The sequence below is a fragment of the Misgurnus anguillicaudatus genome, chromosome 12, assembly GCF_027580225.2.
Source record: "Misgurnus anguillicaudatus chromosome 12, ASM2758022v2, whole genome shotgun sequence".
Taxonomy (NCBI): Eukaryota; Metazoa; Chordata; class Actinopteri; order Cypriniformes; family Cobitidae; genus Misgurnus; species Misgurnus anguillicaudatus.
This window is the reverse complement of record NC_073348.2, coordinates 22,890,720-22,908,102: the sequence shown is the minus strand read 5'-3', so window position 1 is coordinate 22,908,102 and position 17,383 is coordinate 22,890,720.

Genomic DNA, 17,383 nt, shown 5'->3' with positions numbered 1-17,383 from the left:
AGCATTGGTGTATTTTAAAGCTGGTTAATTATATCCCAACAACTACCAAAATTTCTAACAGTCTGAAGTCTGAAAGTTTCATGTTGTTCCAAATTGACACCATCAGGGTCAAGACACAGAACAAAAAAGCCAACAACTATTTGGTGTTGTTTTCATGATGTTTCTTGAGGTGAGGTCCTAATTTTGCTACATGATGCCATAGAACAACCATTTTTGGCTGTATGTAAAAGTATTAGTAAAAGGTAAAAAAATTAATAATTCTTGGGGAACCAAAAATGGGTTTAATGGGTTAAACAGGTTAAAATTGGTTCTTCTATTGCACCACTGCGAAGAACCTTTTGTAGCACCTTTATTTTTAAGAGTGTAGACCTAATGACAAATATAAAAATAGAGTAAAAATTTATTATTTTAAGAACCGTTGACTGAATGGTTCTTCAGAGAACAAAAAAAAAGGTTCTTCTATGGCATCAATAACTCTTCAAAAGCTTTACTGTGAGTGTTTTGCCATTTGTTGGGGCTGTGGTGAACTAGCCTTAACTTGTGATTGTTAACATTTGTTTTAAACCTCACTGTTATACAGGTCTAAAATGGTTTTGTGTCTAGTTGTTCAACTAATTTAAATAACAGTTTTATATAAAAAGTTCTTTATTTAAAAGTTATCTCTGTATTGCGGCAATCAATGAGATTTGTTTTAAACTCTAATGTATGGTTTACTGTGTACGTTCAACACTTTCTTGCTACCTAGCAACCTTTATAAAATTGTTCTTCTGTGATGCTATGCAGTGCTTTTCATGTGGAGGTCAAAGCAAGTAGTGCATAACAGTTGCCTGGAGAGGCAATTGAATTCAACTGTATGTACGATAACATTTCTTTATTTTTTGATTAGTAACACAAGGTAATATTCGATTTGTTGCTTTAAAAATAGTCACGAATTCAAACAAAACAGCTTGGGCGAGATATGTACAGACTCAGAACGAGATAAGTGAGTAGTAATGTTTAGTAGTGATTGTTAAATTGAAGTGCAATGCAATGTTTTACATTTGCTCTGTGAACATGTAATGTATTTAATCTTTTAAAAATGTCAAGCCATTTTTTGTCTGGAAATAAAACTTGTAGGCTATATATCCACTCTAACTTCTGCTGGGTTGTTTTTAACCCAATGCTGGGTAAATATTGGACGGAACACATGTTGGGTTAATAAATAAATTGTTGTTTTAATGCAATGCTGGGCTGTTTCAATTCATGGTTGAGTTATCAACAATTAACCAGCATAGGATTATTTATAACCCATCATGTTTTCTGTCCATATTTTACCCAGCATTCGGATTAAAATAACCTAGCAGAATTGTATTAGGCCTGTTTTATGTGTCACACACACTGTAAAAATGCAGCATTTTTATGCTACTTTAACTTAACAAATTAAGTTAAAACAATTTCAACTTCTGTAAGTCAAATTTTTAAATAGTAGGTTGAATTGACTTGCAAGAACAAGTTGTTTTAACTTCATGCTGAACTTTTTACTTTGCATAGCAAAACATAACATTAATGTTGCATACATAAAACAGTGTAGAAATCTAGTTTAAAGGCTCATGAGCTGGGTTTCCATCCAAACCTGAAGCGAATCTTTTTTAAATTCGCAAAAAAAGAAAAACAAACAAATGTGAATTAGGTGCGATTCCTTCAAGTTATTTGAGCGAATGACGTTATTGGTAACCTAGCAACCAACAGTAAACAAAACAAGGCACGCTTGGAAAATGGAGACAGGACGCGGCAAGTTATTCGTTTATTAGCAGTGCAGCTTGTAATTTACTAATTAAATGCTGTGCACAGAAGAATAATGCAGCATTTTTGATGCAGGTAGCAGCAAGGACATTGCGACGCCGCCAAGCCATGGTAAAGGCAACAACAGCAGGAACAGCTAGACGGTCAGTCGCGTGGGTTTAATGCTCGCTACGTCAGAATTCATTCGGTAAATGTGTTTCCATTTCCCATTATTCGCCTTCACTCTTCATATAACATAAAGCAAAAACAAAGCGAGCGTAAAAACGTTTTTGTGAATTAAGGGATTTTTCGAAATTTGTTTTTTTCAAAATTTATTTTAAAATGCCTCTAAAGGTATGGTCAACAATAGCTGGGTTTCCATCCAAACGTGAAGCGAATCTTTTCATAATTAGCAAAAAAAGAAAAAACAAACAAATTCGAAATATGTGCGTTTCCATCAAATTGTTTGAGGGAATGACGGTGGTATTGGTACCCTAGCAACCAACAGTAAACAAAAGAAGGTACGCTTTGAAAATGGAGACAAGACTGCATGCAGTCACGATGGGGCAAGTTATAAAATTATTATTATTATTATTATTATTACAGTAGCCATGTTTCCATAACCATGATAGCAAAAAACTAAAAAAACAAAACAAATACCAATTATGTGCTTTTTCATCAAATTTTGTTTGAGGGAATGACGGTGGTATTGTAACCTAGCAACCAACAGTAAACAAAAGAATGTACTTGGAAAATGGAGACAAGACTGCATGCAGTCACGATGGGGCAAGTTATTAAATTATTATTATTATTATTATTATTATTATTACAGTAACCATGTTTCCATCACCATGATTAAATTAGCAAAAAAAAAAACAAAAAAAAAAAAACAAATGCGAATTAGGTGTGTTTTATCAAATTTGTTTGAGGTATGACGGTGGTTTGTAGTCATGCTTCCAAACATGCGGCAAATCTTTTCAAAATTAGCAAAAAAAAGAAAAAACAAACAAATGCGAATTATGTGAGTTTCCATCAATTTTGTTTGAGGGAATGACGGTGGTATTGTAACCTAGCAACCAACAGTAAACAAAAGAATGTACTTGGAAAATGGAGACAAGACTGCATGCAGTCACGATGGGGCAAGTTATTAAATTATTATTATTATTATTATTATTATTATTATTACAGTAACCATGTTTCCATCACCATGATTAAATTAGCAAAAAAAAAACAAAAAAAAAAAAACAAATGCGAATTAGGTGTGTTTTATCAAATTTGTTTGAGGTATGACGGTGGTTTGTAGTCATGCTTCCAAACATGCGGCAAATCTTTTCAAAATTAGCAAAAAAAAAAGAAAAAACAAACAAATGCGAATTATGTGCGTTTCCATCAATTTTGTTTGAGGGAATGACGGTGGTATTTGGTAACCTAGCAACCAACAGTAAACAAAAGAATGTAGGCTTGGAAAATGGAGACTAGACTGCATGCAGTCACGATGGGGCAAGTTATTAAATTATTATTATTATTATTATTATTATTATTATTATTATTACAGTAACCATGTTTCCATCACCATGATTAAATTAGCAAAAAAACAAAAAACAAATGCGAATTAGGTGCGTTTTATCAAATTTGTTTGAGGGAATGATGGTGGTTTGGTAACCTAGCAACCAGCAGTAAACAAAAGAAGGTACGGTTGGGAAATGGAGACAAAACTGCATGCAGTCACGATGGAGCAAGTTATTAAATTATTATTATTATTATTATTATTATTATTATTACAGTAGTCATGATTCCAAACGTGAGGCGAATCTTTTCAAAATTAGCAAAAAAAAAAAGAAAAAACAAACAAATGCGAATTATGTGCATTTCCATCAATTTTCCGTGTGTCTCAATTCGTTCCCTAGCTCCCGAGGTCGTGAATCAGTATATCGTGTACACAGGTTCGGGCACTGGTAAGGACCCTAGCTCACTTCACATTGGGACAATGTTCACTTATTTTTGTCACGTGCTGCTTAAGCGCGTTGTAATCACTCACAGCTGTTACTCATAACAACCGGCAAAACCAACATCTCTCTGACTTAATTTTAAAAACAGTACATTGTGAAAAATGCTGTCATTATTCTCTTACATATCTGTGCATAAAATTGGAGGCATATAATTACATTTTAAATGTAATAAGTATATTTACAATTTTAAATAAATATTATTCTTTTAAATATTGAGTAGATTGTGGTCCCTTACTGTGTAGCAATGTGTGTTTATATTTACAACTAAAATAAACGTTTGTCTTTATAAAAGTTCTGTAACATTTCATAAAGTTTATTGAGTTGGATCACGTGATGTTCGGTTGGCGAGCTTCAGAAAAGGTCACATGATTTCCGGTTAGGTAACATAGGGACCATCGATGTTCACTGGTTTTTGCGTTGCATTGTGGGAATTTTTAGGGAACGAACGTTCCAGTGCACTGGACGGATTTTGCGATTGAGACAGCCCTTAAAATGGCCGACTCCCTGATCAGTGCCCTGACTACTGAACAAGGGAGCTGATTGAGACACACGGTTTGTTTGAGGGAATGACGGTGGTATTGCTAACCTAGCAACCAACAGTAAACAAAAGAATGTGGGCTTGGAAAATGGAGACAAGACTGCATGCAGTCACGATGGGGCAAGTTATTAAATTATTGTTATTATTATTATTATTATTATTATTATTATTATTACAGTAGTCATGATTCCAAACGTGAGGCGAATCTTTTCAAAATTAGCAAAAAAAGAAAAAACAAACAAATGCGAATTATGTGCGTTTCCATCAATTTTGTTTGAGGTATGATGGTGGTTTGGTAACCTAGCAACCAGCAGTAAACAAAAGAAGGTACGCTTGGAAAATGGAGACAAAACTGCATGCAGTCACGATGGGGCACGTTATTAAATTATTATTATTATTATTATTATTATTATTATTATTATTATTATTATTATTATTATTATTATTAATTTTATTATTATTATTACAGTAGTCATGCTTCCAAACGTGCGGCGAATCTTTTCAAAATTAGCAAAAAAAAAAGAAAAAACAAACAAATGCGAATTATGTGTGTTTCAATCAAATTTGTTTGAGGGAATGACGGTGGTATTGGTAACCTAGCAACCAACAGTAAACAAAAGAAGGTAGCTTGGAAAATGGAGACAAGACTGCATGCAGTCACGATGTGGCACGTTATTAAATTATTATTATTATTATTATTATTATTATTATTATTATTATTATTATTATTATTACAGTAACCATGTTTCCATCACCATGATTAAATTAGCAAAAAAACAAACAAAAAAAACAAACAAATGCGAATTAGGTGCGCTTTATCAAATTTGTTTGAGGGAATGACGGTGGTTTGGTAACCTATACCAGCAGTAAACAAAAGAAGGTACGCTTTGAAAATGGAGACAAAACTGCATGCAGTCACGATGGAGCAAGTTATTAAATTATTATTATTAATCATATTATTATTATTACAGTAGTCATGCTTCCAAATGTGAGGCGAATCTTTTCAAAATTAGCAAAAAAAAAAAAAAAAATCGAATTATGTGTGTTTCCATCAAATTTGTTTGAGGGAATGACGGTGGTATTGGTAACCTAGCAACCAACAGTAACAAAAGAAGGTACGCTTGTAAAATGGAGACAAGACTGCAGTCACGATGGGGCAAGTTATTAAATTATTATTATTATTATATTATTATTATAACCTTAGCTATGCTTCCAGCGCTATATGATTTTATGCGCATTTTGAAGTAGGGCTATGGCATCAAAACCTAATAACGCCATTTTCGATTAAAAATCCCATCGCAAAAAAGTTTTTACTCTTGCTTGAGGTGGTTTTTGATTCATGCGAAAAAGAGTAGGCTACATGCGAATAATGGGAGATTAAAACGCATTTGCCAAATTAACTGAGACGTATTTAGCGAACATTAAACTGATCGTAGCTGTTGCTGGAGTTGTCTTTACCATAATGGGCTCGACGTCGTCGCAAAGTCCTTGCTGCTCGTGTCTTCATCAAAAATCCTAAATTTCTTCCTCTGTACACAGCATTCAGTTTGGCAATTACAAGCTGCACTGCTAATAAATTAATAACTTGCACCATCGTGTATACATGCAGTTCTGTCTCCATCCACGCGTGCATTGTTGTGTTTGCTGTTGGTTACTAGGTTACCACTACCACCGTCAATTACTCAAACAACTTGATGGAAATGAACCTCACATTTCTTTGTTTTTCTTTATTTTTGCGAATTTTGAAAAGATTTGGATGGAAACCCAGCTATTGGTATCAATATTTTACATGTCTAATTCAAATAAAGTTGAATAAACTTAAGCTAATTGGAAATACATAATGATTTATCAACACAATCATTTACAATATGTCATATTTGTAGCAAAAGCTTTGACCCTTAGGGTTTTATGTGGTCCACGGTCACATATGCTCTTTCGAGTTTGAAGATTCATGTGCATGGACACACAAACAGCACAAGATCTGTTTTATAATGGTGGTTCAGGTCATGTCAGACAAAGTCGTAAACACGAGTGTGAAACTTTTTGGTGCATTCCAATCACATCGAGATTTGCGAGATTTGGGGGTTTGGTTTTCACATAATTCACAACATAAACACGATACACCTGCTCATGTAAACAGATTTCCTGGCGATCAAGTTTGTTTCTGCTCTCAAGTGTTTACTCGTATCCATTTCATAATTAATGGCTGTTATCCAAGAAAACACTTAATGTAGTAAACAATATAAATAAATCACTATAGTTTCTGTGTATGCATAGTTTGCATTACATCGCTTTTTATTGCTTCAGCTCTGCTTACTTGCTGCTTTTGCAAGCGCTGTGAACTTTGTAACTACTTGCCAGTTCTTGTCTTTGGTACAGTGCATTTTCTGCATCTTAAGTAATATGAAAAGAGAAACACATTCATTTTATAGAAAGAATGTTGTGGGACGTTGTGATTAGTTCACTCAGTGTTAAAGGAATATTCCATTTTCTTAAAAGAAAAATCCAGATAATTTACTCACCACCATGTCATCCAAAATGTTGATGTCTTTCTTTGTTCAGTCGAGAAGAAATTATGTTTTTTGAGGAAAACATTCCAGGATTTTGCTCATTTTAATGGACTTTAATGGACACCAACACTTAACACTTAACTCAACACTTAACAGTTTTTTTCAATTGAGTTTCAAAGGACTATAAACGATCCCAAACGAGGCATAAGGGTCTTATCTAGCAAAACGATTGTCATTTTTGACAATAAAAATAACAAATATACACTTTTAAAGCACAACATCTCATCTAGATCCGGTCCAGCGCGACCTAACGTAAATGCGTAGTGACGTAGGGAGGTCACGTGTTACATATATAAAACGCACATTTGCGGACCATTGTAAACAATAAACTTACACAAAGACATTAATTAGTATCAGTTGACAATCAACAACGTCGAAACGGTCCTCTTTCTCCACACTGGGGCGGAGTTTTGCGTTCGTCCTCTGTGACCTCTTGACGTCATGACGTATTGCGTGGGGTCACGCTGGCGCATCACGACCAGATCTAGCAAGTTGTTGTGCTTTAAAAGTGTATATCTGTTATTTTTATCGTCAAAAATGACAATCGTTTTGCTAAATAAGACCCTTATGCCTCGTTTGGGATTGTTTATAGTCCTTTGAAACTCCGTTGAAAAAAACTGTTAAGTGTTGAGTTAAGTATTAATTGTTGGTGTCTATTAAAGTCCATTAAAATAAGAAAAATCCTGCAACGTTTTCCTCAAAAAACATAATTTCTTCTCGACTGAACAAAGAAAGACATCAACATTTTGGATGACATGGTGGTGAGTAAATTATCTGATTTCTTTTAAGAAAATGGAATATTCCTTTAAAATAAGTTCCAGCTGTATCAATACCCATGTTTTCTTAATGAAATATGTGAATGAATATTCTATTGCTTATTTATTTCCTTACTATAATAAGTATACCTATTAAAACTAATCTGACTTGTTCAGGTGGAAATTATGAAAACATGCTATAATAAATTAATATTTAATGATTAAACAGAGCGTGTGCTTTTAATTAACACCCAGATATAATTCACCATGCAAAGCTTCTTCCTGTCAGATGAGGTTTTTTCCTATTTAAAACTTGACTGTAATTTAGTTAATTAATGGGGTTTGTTTGCGGTTGGTTCACACCAGGATGCAAAATTACATTTCCCACCACAATTGCTTGGATTTAACATCTTGACAACTATTAAACATCAATTACTTTAATTAGCAAACTTACAATGAAATGGGCAGACGAATTGTATAGAATAAGCCTGTAGGAAGAACCTGAGCCACAAACAGAATATCATTAGGGCTCTATAAGCAACCTCCTACCAAGGAGCCTATACACCTGCCTAAATGTGAAAAAAACAAATCATAGGATACCATGGGCAATCATTAAACTATACTTTTTTATTATTTACAAGACGGCTTACAACATAGTGTGACAACCTGGTTATATCATGTTTACTTGTTTACACAAGTGCTCAAGCAAACTAATATGTTGTTCTTATGATGATATAATATTGACATTCTATTTTCATAAAACACTATTCTACATTAAGACTGAGATAAACTCCGACATCTAGCCCGCGGTTTGCCTATTAATTTAAAGCATCATTAAAGCATGGCTAATTTTGTTCTCTTATCAACAGGCATTAATTAAGTATTTCTAGATTGCCCAAACTCTTCAATATTTGTAGAAAATTACATACTAGATGATAAACAAACAAAAATAAGAGATGCATCTGCACGCAAGCTCCCAAACACAGTTTTCCCAATGGTGCGGAGCATTCAGATAATCATCAAGAACATACCAAAGAAGATATTTTAATAAATGCACACAGTTAAAGGATTAGTCAATTTTCTTAAAAAAACCCAGATAATTTACTCACCACCATGTCATCCAAAATGTTGATGTCTTTCTTTGTTCAACTGAGAAGAAATTATGTTTTTTAAAGGAACACGCCCACATTTTGGGAATTTAGCTTATTCACCGTATCCCCCAGAGTTAGATAAGTCCATACATACCTCTCTCATCTCCGTGCGTGCTGTAACTCTGTCTGACGCAGCCCCCGCCAGCCCAGCTCAGCACAAAGACTGGAAACGCATGGCCCCAGCCAGTACACTGCTCCCAACAAGCGACAAAACAACGCGATCATTTTCCTATTTATGTGTTGTGATTTGTATAGACACACTGTGTACAAATAACAAGGTGATATGAGACACAGCGATCTTTTAACAGTATACATACTGAGAACTATATTCTCTGAAGACGAAGCACTGCCGCATGGGCGGAGTGATTTGCACAATTCTGACCGAACTCTCTGCTCCTCACCAGGGGCTTCTCGTGTGCTGCGAGCAGATCACTCCGCCCATGCGGCAGCGCCTCGTCTCCAGAGAATACAGCTCTCAGCATGCACACTGCCAAAAGATCGCTGTGTCTCATATCACCTTGTTATTTGTATACAGTTTGACTATACAAATCACAACACATAAATAGGAAAATGATCGCGTTATTTTGTCACTTATTGGGAGCAGTATACTAGCTGGAGCCATGCATTTCCAGTCTTTGTGCTAAGCTAAGCTAGCGGGGGCTGCGTCAGACAGAGTTACAGCACGCACGGAGATGAGAGAGGTATGTATGGACTTATCTAACTCTGGGGGATACGGTGAATAAGCTAAATTCCCAAAATGTGGGCGTGTTCCTTTAAGAAAAACATTCCAAGATTTTTCTTATTTTAATGGACTTTAATGGACCCCAATACTTAACAGTAAACGAGGCATAAGGGTCTTATCTAGTGAAACGATTGTCATTTTTGGCAAGAAAAATAAAATATATGCACTTTTAACCCACAACTTCTCTTCTTCCTCCGGCTGTGTGACGAGTCAGCGCGACCTCGCGTAATTAGCCTTTCGCCGAGCCCCGCCCCCTTTAGTTACTGTTGCTACTTCCGACAAACAAATGACCAGCGCGACAGATTGCCATGACGGAAATCGATATATCCGTGCGTGTCAGTGACCTTTTTTGGAGCAATACCTCCGCGATATCCTCCAGATCGAGGCAAAAGGGGTTACAGTATGCAGTAGAGGGATATATTCAAAATATAAAAATACGCAATGAAGGAGACACGACTACTATTGAGGCTAATGCTTACCGGTCTCAAGCAAAAAATGAGAAACCACATGACCGGTAACTCAAATGCAACCAGCACAGCCTTGTGGACCAATCATGCTCTTGCACTGCCAGGTAAGTTCTCTTTCATATGGTATGGTCTATTAATGTCTATTGCGAGTAGCTATTTTGTTAAAATACAAGTTAGCTAGCTAAAGCTACATGTGTTTCAAAGCCATTCAAAGCTAACTAACATTTCTCTGCTGTTTTGAGGATAGCCGTTTTGAGAATCATAATGTTTTATTTCCTTTGGTGATAACCAGAATTCACAAATAGGAAATTGCTTTGGCTTAAAAGTTGCAGGACAGATAATATAATAAATAAAATGTTTAATATAATAAAATTGCACAGGATTTACGGGATTGGGAAACTTGGGGGTAGGTTTTCCGTTCATAAAAAGCTACATGAAAGATAAAAACAAATTATTTTAAGTTGATTCTTAGGGAGCTATGTTCGACTTTGTCGTAAACTGACGAAAAATAAAGTTGGGGAGCTGAAAGTCCCAACACAACAGCAGCTAATGTAGCTAGCGTTAGCTAACATGTTAACTAATGTTGGTAAAATAACTCATTAAACTTAGCTTAGAGAGTAGGTTAACATTCTGGCAATTATGTATTCATGGTAATCATAACTTTGGTCCAATTTGTGTTCTTGCCTCTAGTTAGTAGATCTAGACAACACTGTAACTAGTTAGCTGTAAGCCTTACCTTTGTGCAGATGTATTTATGCTTCGTAAATGTTTGACACATTTAACTGGATGGGGCAGTCAACACTGTTTTATTGTATGCGTTAAAGTTTGTCGGATGTGCTCGCATAGTAACGGTTGCTGTGATGTGTGATTGGACAATGGCCGTTTTGGGGGACAGGCCAGCGAAAGGTCAATTGCGTAATGACGTCGAAAGATCACGTGCTACATTTATGAAACGCACATTTGCAGACCATTTAAACAATAAACTGACACAAAGTCATAAATTAGTATCATTCGACATACAACAACGTCGGAACGGTCCTCTTTCTCCACACTTAAAACACTGGGGTGTAGTTTCGTATACGTCATCCGTGACCTCTTGACTAGGGTGGCCATTCGTGCCAGTTCCGCCGGACACGTCCCGAACATGTTTTCGGGTTCGTTCTCCGGAAGTCGCGTTGGTCGACCGCATATACGTAATCGAGGTTTCAGTTAAAACACATTAGAAAATTAAGATTTTTTTTATTTTAAAACATACAGTCATTGTAGTTTCATTCTTACCTTGAAATGTAACGGTTGCTTTTTTTAAATTAAACCCGAAATATTCAATCGTTTCGCTAGATAAGACCCTTATGCCTCGTTTGAGAGCGTTTAGAGTCCTTAGTCTGCAATTTTAAACTGCATTAAAACTGTTAAGTGTTGGGCTATATTAAAGTCCATTAAAATGAGAAAAATCCTGGAATGTTTTCCTAAAAAAAAACATAATTTCTTCTCGACTGAACAAAGAAAGACATCAACATTTTGGATGACATGGGGGTGAGTAAATTATCTGGATTCTTTTTTTTTAAGAAAATTTACTAATCCTTTAACAGTAGGGGAGAGCTTGGTAAGTTGTCACACTTTTCACACTATCTAACATTTACTAAGCACCATCACAATCTCATACTAAATAAAAGAATGAAGTCAGTGGGTACTGGCAACAGTTTGCTTTCCATCATTTATCAAAATATTTTCATTTGTATTCAACACAATAAAGAAACTCAACTCATGTTGACAAAATTTCCATTTTTGGGTAAACTATTAACTGGTAGATTATGATACTTGTGATTTCAAGGCCGTCACCCACAGGGAATACATACATATAACTTTAATCCACTGTAATGTAAGTAGCTGCCAAACATGCAATAAAAGTCACTTTTTGTGTAGATCGTCTACACAAGTACTGATCTTAGATGTGTAATGCAGCTGTCGTATGCATCACTTACCAATAAGGACATCCCAGTACGCAAGTGACTTTATTGAGTGCCGCTCAAGGGCTTCTGGGCCCACTTCCACAGGTCAAAATCTCGTGCACTGAAATGTGACTTATGAATTAAAGTTTTTCACTCGAGGATTTGCCATCTGCTCTGGTGTCTGTATCCTACAACACTGCTTCATCTAAGCGACAGCTACTACCTTCTCCTTTATCCCTCCTGGGCGCTGAAGACACGCTTACTTCGCTTAAAATCAAAATAACAGTGGGAAGTCTGGGTTTGTGGGGTTTTTCGCTCATTAATGCTTTCTGACATTTCGTTGAAGCAAGCTATCAAGCTTTCAAGCTAAATATGTTCACATTTGCTCCACATAAGGTTCTCAGATACTCACAAACACCAGCTAATGTTAGAGGGATATCTAGGCTATGGCAATTTTTGCACATTGCACCATTATCAAGTTCTGCATAGTGTTGCAACATTTGATCCAGCTCATTAATGAAACATGAGCAGAGCGTATTTCTGTGTAAGTGTTAAAAACACACGGCAAAAAATCCAGGTTGCAAACAGTTGGGCTCAGGTTTCAAAATAAATCACAAGAGTTGGCACAAAGAGTCACATAAAAGACTGTTTAAAAATTATCTAATGTAATTTTTCAATCTGCACTTTGTAAAGTGCCGCCCTATTATATGCAGGGCATTTTATAGGGTATTTTGGTTGAAAAAAATGTAATAGACATAGATTGCCGGGAGTTGGGTCACACTTAAAGTAAAATTACATGCACACATGCACTTACAAGTCGTGCCAGCTAATACAACTAATTGAAATGAGATCAAAGCAGAAGAGGCAGAAACTTCAAAGTATAACTTGAGTATATGCTGCTTGATAGGAAACTATATTAGGTTTGCATTGCCTGGGATCAAAGAGGTCTCATATGCACAGACAAAATGTTTAATTGCCATTCATTGTCATTGCATTTTGAATAGTATGTAATTCCTACATTTTCTAACCTCACACCGCCATTCGCGTAATAAAAATAAGCTTTATGCTTTAGGATTTCACCGCACATTTTGCTAATTTTATTTCTAGTTTTACGAGATAAGCTATGTATCTAAGAAATTTATATCAATTAATCATAAAATGGCTCTGATATGTCACTAGACATTAAGAAATCATGTTCATTTCAAATACTTATATCAATGACAACAGTGGTCCGGCCAGGATATTGCCATTTAAAAAGTGGAGTTGCAGCCCTCAACTGATGTTTATGTTGTCATTTTGTGTTTTGGCCTGATGCGCCACCCTCCATCTATCAACCAATCACGAAGTCAGTAGTGTTTCGGCATACAGGTTGAATATATGATATCCCCAGTCTCATGAAATTTCGTTATATAGTCACGTATTTTTTTTTTATTATTTTTTCGTGCTATTATCACGAAATTTCGTGTTTTTTTGTGATTGTACAACGAACTCCTGTTTTCGTGTGATTATCACGTATTGGTTACTCGACTGTTTTGTCCTATTTTCTTACCATTGTCGCTTCGGTTTAGGGTTAGATTTACATAAAATGACATCCCTAACCAAACCCAACTCTAACCCTAACGCCAGGTGACATATAAAAAAATAAATCAGAAAAAATAGTATATACATCAATATATAAAGTGACATTCTAATGCAAGCACCAAATCTAACCCTAAACCGAAGCGACAATGGTTTAAAAATAGTACAAAACAGTCGAGTAACCAATACGTGATAATCACACGAAAACAGGAATTCGTTATACGATCACGAAAAAACACGAAATTTCGTGATAATAGCACGAAAAAAGATAAAAAAAAAAAAAACGTGACTATATCACGAAACTTTGTGAGACTGGGTGGATGGCACATTCATGCATCATGCATTTGTGTTCCCCGATATAATTCATTGTAACTACAGTAATGTCATTTAATAAACCAATGAGAGCCTCATGAGACCACAGGATATTTTTAGCCAATCACCTAAGTTGTAAATATCATGTAACATAACAAAACTGACTGGATGATGCACCAGAACATACACAGTCCTTAAAGCCCCTTTATCCCCAAAAATGAACAACATCTATACTGTAAAGAAATATATCTGTGATATATAAAACACGCTAATTACGAATGGGATCAATGGAGAAAAATGCCTTTTGCCTTTCCAGATGGTGTGGTTACTCCATCCATCAAAAGGAACTAAAGGGTCTTTTTCAACCCAGACCCATTAGTTTTAACATACAGCCATAAAATACATAATCCAATACAAAATCTTCTGTGAACCTATTTGCATCTCTAGCAAGTATTTTTAAGCCTTATTGGTACAGTACACTGAGTGAAACGATCAGGTGTATAGATGAAGTATTTCTGTTCGTTCCCCACGGTTGTCTTTTGTCTATAGATGAGTCATAGGCGCTCACGTGACCCGTCTCCAATTATTCTATTGTGGGAGTAAAACAGCCAGAAGCCCATTTAGACCTCCAGAAAGTGAAAGACATGGCAGTAAAGTCTAATGACCTGATGGGCCACCTGAGGATTTGCCACTCCATCACACAATGAAGATCAGCAGTGGCGCTCCTGCAAATTAAATTCAGCCGAACATTACAGACAGGGTGTTTTATGAGGTGGGCACAGGAGTGGAGTTTGTGAGGAAGTAATAAATGAAAGTAACTTCCGCAAATGTGGTTGAAGTCAACACGTTTAACGTATATGTTCCTGTACTGTAGCTTAACTGGTAAATCACTGCGATAGCCAATTTATAAAAACCTATTTAGTTTAAAAGCACCTATTTCATTGCTAAAAACTTTATTTTGTGTATTGCGTGGTTTATAAAATACATTATTTTCCACATACCGTACATTTTTGTAGCTCCAGATTCACTTCTCTTCATAAAATGCACTGATTTTATGCTAATCTGTCCGTTGGGATTGGCCTGAATGCATCTGACGTCAGCCGGAAATGCGACGGTCTTTACCATGTTTGAAAGATTCAGTCACAATGCAATGCTAACAAGAGTTAACTTACAGACTGTGAGTCTGAAGCGGGAGAAATTATGATAATGTCGGTCTTGTCTACGTCAACAGGCCCAGGAAGTAAACTGTTGCCTACAATCCATGTGTTTTTGTTTTAGTCCAAGAAAAGAGATTTACGTTGGAGACATCGTTTACTTTGGGGTTTGTAGCTTTTGCATATCGTTAACATGTACTAATACACACTTACACACCAAAGGAAACGTAAAATCGTGAATCGGACCATAGGTGCCCTTTAAATATTTTCATGAATAAATTTTACTAAATACTAATAATAAATAGTAATTTTTGTTTTGGTACCTCAAACTTGAAATCAATAAATGGCAAGCGGGGCAACTGTCCATACAAATACAAAGGCATTATTTTATGTTTAAAACCTTTTCTTGAAAACAAATTTCATATAAAAAATTAAGATAGCCTAATTGAAAAACTTTTGTCCAACAATTTGGATGTTCTCAAATGTCAGGGTAATACAACTGCAAACATGGATAAATGCCCCATCCCATGATTAAGACGTTAACAGTAGTATAAACAGTACATTATATTAAATCATCCAGTGAACCCCAGGTGGTCTTTATGGCTGAATGAAAAGTTTGTAGATTTCTCTCAAAAACTGAAAAAATTGCCATTTGAACGTAATTCTGTGTCAGGTGGTACAACCAATGTAAAATTAGAAAAAAATATATTTTATTAAACACATTTATAATTGTATTTATAGGGTATATTTATGAATTTGAGCTTATAACAACATCCAAAAAGAAGTCTTTTAAATGCAAATTCATTGCAGAGGTCAGGTGGTGCAACCAGAAAGTCAAAGGGTGCAACTGCTATGAATGCCCATAAGAAATTAAAAACATTAAAGGGATAGTTCACCCAAAAATGAAAATTTTGTCACCATTTACTCACTCTCATGTTGTTACAAACCTGTATGCATTTCTTTGTTCTGATAAACACAAATGGAGATATTTTGAGACATGTTTGTAAGCAAACCATTCATGGACCCCATTTACTTTTCTTTTTCCTACTATGATAGTGAATGGGGTCAAACATTTCTCAAAATATCTTCCTTCCTGTTTATCAGATCAAAGAAATGTAAACATGTTTGTAACATCATGAGAGTGAGTAAATGATGACAGAATTTTCAGTTTTTGGGTGAACTATCCTTTAAGCTAAATAATTTTAATAAGCTATATGTTATTATTGTTCTTAAATTTATAAATCTAAAATGTTAGTTTTATGGTAAAGTTGTTTTATACTTTCAAACTATTTTCAGGATTATAATTTTAATTAACCCTTATATCTGGCAAATAGACAATAATGTATTGTACCACCTATACTGTTGTAAACACCTTAAAATGTTTTTTTAAACACATTGTCATTCGACCCACATAATGTGCAGTATTGAATGCACTGTAACTCATTTTGGATAAAAGTATCTGGTGAATGCATACATGTAAAACTGCAATTTTATTTATTTTGTGTCATGTTTTCGAACTTTTTACTGTACAACTTAGTATATATTGTATATTCAAATAAATATAATGCAAAACTATACTATGTAACAACAAGGCTGTTTGGAATAACATAGCTCAATACCACTACTGCTGCTTCATTGTGCAGACTTTTCGTATGTAGAGAATGACCATAAGCATTTTAATTTATTCTTATTAAAGATGTATCAAAAAGATGCAGTGTAATGAGTGAATAATACACAAGTTAGTATTTAACTTTAACATAGCCTACATCAGGGGTCTACAAACTTGGTCCATGCAGGGTTTAGCTGAAGCTGACGCACATCGAAATACACAGTTTGATTAATGATTAGTGAATAATTGGAGGGAATGAAAGTAGCGCATTAAATTGGGGTGGCACCCGAATAAATTGGGTCATGGCCACCTCGAACACACCCTGGCTCCCCCACTGCTTTTTGAACAGTTTGATCGAATGATGAGCCAACGTGATGTTTAAATGATCACAGACATCGCACCCCTAAACAGACAGTCAAATGGAGTGCACTAAATTGTGAGAAGCAGCATTTCATACAGTAAACGCAGCCTTTTTTTAAACAGGTCACTTAAGGGTTAACACTCTCAGCTGTTTGGGTTGCTATTTATTTATTTATTTACTTTTGTTTGTTTATAACAACAGTATGATTTAATACATTTATTTACATTTTACATGTCTGAAGGACAACAGTATTTGAATCATTTTAAACCTAAGACATAAACATGGTTTATGCTGCCTGCAAAATTTATTGAGCACTGCTGACATCTGTTTAACTATCGCAAAAACAGGCCAGCAGGCAATATATCAAACGTTTTATAGCTGACAGTGCCTGTTGTAATCTATCTAAAGGATTTAGTGTCAAAGAAAA